This window comes from Alexandromys fortis, unplaced genomic scaffold (genome assembly GCF_014885135.2).
Source record: "Alexandromys fortis isolate MF-2015 unplaced genomic scaffold, M_Fortis_MF-2015_v1.1 scaffold_27, whole genome shotgun sequence".
Lineage (NCBI taxonomy): Eukaryota > Metazoa > Chordata > Mammalia > Rodentia > Cricetidae > Alexandromys > Alexandromys fortis.
In genome coordinates, this window is record NW_026067952.1 from 4,713,690 (window position 1) to 4,717,984 (window position 4,295).

The following is a 4,295-nucleotide window of genomic DNA, read 5'->3' on the forward strand; positions in this document are numbered from 1 at the left end:
TAACAGTACCACTCCCTCCCTATAGGTCAAGCATTCAAATACAGGAGTCTATGGGAGGCATACTTATTCAAACTATCATACGCACCCATGTAATCCTAGCACTGGGGGAGAGGGGGATGGCAGGTAAATTGTAAATTTGAATCCAACCAGAGCTAAAGAATGACATTCTGTCTAAAAAAAAAAAAAAAAGAAAAAAGAAAAAGAGAGAAAAAAAGAAATGAAGGAAGGAAGGGAGGGAGGGAGGGAGGGAGGGAGGGAGGGAGGGAGGGAGGATGGATGGTGGGGTGGTGGTAGCACACACCTTTAGTCCCAGAGTTTGGAAGGCAGAGACAATCAGATCTCTGTGAGTTCTAGACCAGCCTGGTCTATAGAGCTAGTTCCAGGACAGCCAGAGCTACACAAACACTGTCTTGAAAAGCAAAAAAGTAAGAAAAGGGATGGGCGGTGGCCTGTCCATGTAACCCAAGCTGACCTGGAACTTACTCTATAGCCAACCTTAAGCTTTTGTTTGCTTTTTGTTTGTTTGTCTTTTTCTTTTTTCGAGACAGGGCTTCTCTGTGTAACAGTCCTGGCTGTTCTGGAAACTCACCAGGCTGGCCCTGAACTCACAGAGATATGCATGCCAATGTATGCGGCACCACTCTGGGCCAGTCTTAAACTTTTATGGGGTGTGGGGGATGGGCTGGGGAGAAGCTTGGTAGAGGGCTTCCTGGACAGACTTGAAGGCCCAGGTATGATCTCAAGCACCATGTAAACTAGGCCTGGTTGCCCAGATCTGCAAACTCAGCACCAGAGGCAGGAGCATCACTGGAAGTTTGAGCCTTGCTTGTTCTACATGGTAAATTCCAGGTCACCCTGGGTTACATAGTGAAACCATCTCAAAAAACATCTCAAATCAAAGAAACAAACCCACCCAAGACAAAACCCCCCGCCCCCCTTAAACAGAAAGAGCAGCCTTACAACTAAACACCTATTGTATGATCAAATCGTCATAAGTGTACACACCCGCACACAGGCTTTCTCCTGTATATTTACAACAGCCCCAAACTGAACGGGTAAACAAATTACAGATAGGAACTGTTTTCAAAATAATTACACTGAAAGAAGTCAAAGAGAACAAGACGGTTGATGCCATTTGTACAAAACTCCAGGAACTCCAACCCCATCTACTGTGATGATGGTGGTAGAGGAGAGGAAAGACTCACAGCGGGACACAGGAAGTTCTGTCCTTTTGCATGACTCTTCCACAATCATTGGAAGAACTGTGGAGTCCGAAGACCTGATGACTCTTTCCCTGAGCTGACAAGAGTGAGGTGCCGCGCCGCATGGCGTCACTAGAGGGCGCTTGGACCTCCCCATCCTGACGGTGTGGGTTGGTGGAGCTAGCGGCCCCTAGCGGCCGAGCCTCAAGCTGCGCCCCTCTCCACTGGGAGTCCCAGGCCCTGCATAGCAAGTTTTAACATGCAGTAGATTTGTCATCCTTTGCATTAAAGCATTTATCTCTGTTTATGGTAATACTAGTCGCAGAGAGGGGAGCTGGATGGTCGAAGAGGTGGAGTTCTTTCCCTTACCCCATTTAGTTCAGCGCTCCAAGACTCACACTGTTAATTCTTTTTTTTTTTTAATTAAAAACTAAATCAGAGTTCAGTGCCCAGCTCACAACCATGGTTAATTCCAGTTTCAGGAGACCTGGTACCCTCTTCTGGATCCACTGGCACCAGAAACAGACATGGTGCACACACATACATGCAGGCAAAACATGCATAACATAAAACTTAAAAAAAAAACTTATTATTTTTTTCTCTAAGATAGGGTTGTCTGTGTAGCCCTGACCCATCCTGGAAATAGCTACGTAGACCAGGCCAGCCTCGAACTCAGATATCTGCCTGCCTCTGCCTCCAGAGTGCTAAGATTAAAGGTGTGCGTCACAATGCCTGGCATAAAAACTAAATATTACTTAAAAAAAAAAAAACAAGAAAACCTAAACTTCAAGCTAGTTATGACGGCCCATGCCTGTAATGCTAACACTCATATGGAAGAGATAGGGTGATCGTCAAGAACTGGAAGGCAGTTGGGGCTACAGAGAGAAACGGTCTCAAAAATAAAACAAAATAAAAACAAGACAAAAAAAATGAGTAAAAAAAAAGTTAAAAAAAAAAAGAGTAGCCAAACAAACATCACTCCCTAAATTTCTGTAAGGTGTATGAACAGAGTAAACTAGTCCTCTGATGCTTAGGTGTGGTGTGTGTGTTTTGTTGTGGGGTAGAATTTCTCTATGTACCCAGTCTGGCCTGCTGCTTCAGACTCCCAACTAGTGAGGATTACAGGGGTGCACACTTCACTAGCTGATATTTAGAGGAGGCTTGTGGATTCTTTTGATTTGAGACAAGGATGTGCTACGTATCCCAGGCTGGCCTGTAATTGAGTTGGATGTCAGGCTGGATTCAACAATCCTTCACCTTGTAAGTGCTGAACTGTAGACAGGAGCCACACTTGCTCTAAGTTTAAAGCAATAGAGGGTGGGGTACATATCAGTGTAAACAGTGCTAGACTTCATACTATAATGCCATTATCACATCTACCACTTACGAACACTCAGACTGTCCCCCAGATGTTTAACTTTTTTTTGTTAGATTTATTGTGTGGGTTCTTGGTATCCATGAAGACCAGAAGAGGTCACCGGGGATTGGAATGATAGATGTCTGTGAGCTACCATGTGAGTGCAAGGAACGGAATCCTGGTAAGAGCAGGCAGTGCTCTTAACCACTCTCCAGCCCCACTTTTTCTTATTTGAGAAAAGGTCTCCACAGCTCAGGCCGGCAATTCTCTTGCCTCAGTCTCTCAAATGCCAGGATTACAAGTGCATGCTATCATGCGCGGCTCTCACATGTGCTTTGTAGATATTTTCCCAAACCAGGATCCAGTTAGTTCACACATCATTGATCTGTTTTAAACTACTTTTGGGAGGTGCTGTGGGTCTTGAACATTATATGCCAGTGCTCTACCACTGAGCCACACCCCCAAGTTTTTCCAGTTTAAAATTTCTAAAAATGTTTTCCTCTCCCCACCCTCCAGTTCTTTTTGAGACCGAGTCTCACATGACCCCCTTGCTGACCCAGAACTCGCTATATGGACCAGGCTGGCCCTGGACTTCCACAGTACCTCTTGTCTCTGCCTCCTGACTGCTGCAATTATAGGCTTGGACCATGTCTAAAACTGATGTGGGATTCCCATCTGTATGCTATGAATATGCTTTATTATCATTGGTCATTAAAGAAGCTGTTTCAGCCAATGGCTTAATAGAGTAAAGCCAGGCAGGAAATCCAAACAGAGATATAGAGAAAGTAGGCAGAGTAAAAGAGATGCCATGTACCTGCTGAAGGAAACAGATGCCTTGGAACCTCTCCTTACTGTAAGTAGGCCACAACTTCATGGTGATACACAGATCAATAGAAAAGGGTTAATTTAAATGTAAGAGTTAGTTAATAAGAAGTCTTAGCTAACAGGTCAAACAATATTGCCATTAATATAGTTTCTGTGTTTGGGTCTGGGCAGCTGGGAAACAAACGAGCTGTCTCTGCCTACACTGGTCATTTTTTTTTCTTTTGGTAAGCTATCCCAATAGCTTCAACGATCATATGCACAGTTCAGACCTTAGCTTCTGTTAAAATATTCTAGCCATCTGCTAGTTAAGTCTTTCTTCTTTTTCCTTTTTTTATCTTTCTTTTTGAGATAGGGTCTCATTGTGTACGGAACTAGCTCTGTAGATCAGACTGGCCTCAGACCCACAGAGATCCACCTGCCTCTGCCTGAGTGCTGGGATTAAAGGCGTAGGCTGCATGTTCAGGTTGTTTTGTATTCTTTCAAATCAGTTTACAGGGTCAACATCAGCTTAATCAATTATTTCCTGCTAGGCTTTGATCTGACTTTGAACCAGCCCGGAAGTCATACAGTATTGTAACAAGTTCGACCATTAGTTATATCTTCAATAAGACTCAAATCTTGAGCAGGAATGTGGAGGGAAAAAAGATATTAATGACAGACCATTTCATGAATTATGAAAGTTCCATCACAGATTTAATTCAAGTAAATGAATCATCTCTTCCACCTGAGCACTACAGAGGATGCACAAACCTTCTAAAGCTCAGAGAAAACACAATGTAGACACTTTTTTCGGGAAGGCGAATTCAGAACCCCAGCGTTGGCAGTCAGAAGGTGCTTTAAGGAGAGGCACGGTTCACAGTCCTGGAATGTCATCCCACTTGTATCAATAGCATGTGCAGGAGAAGACAGTA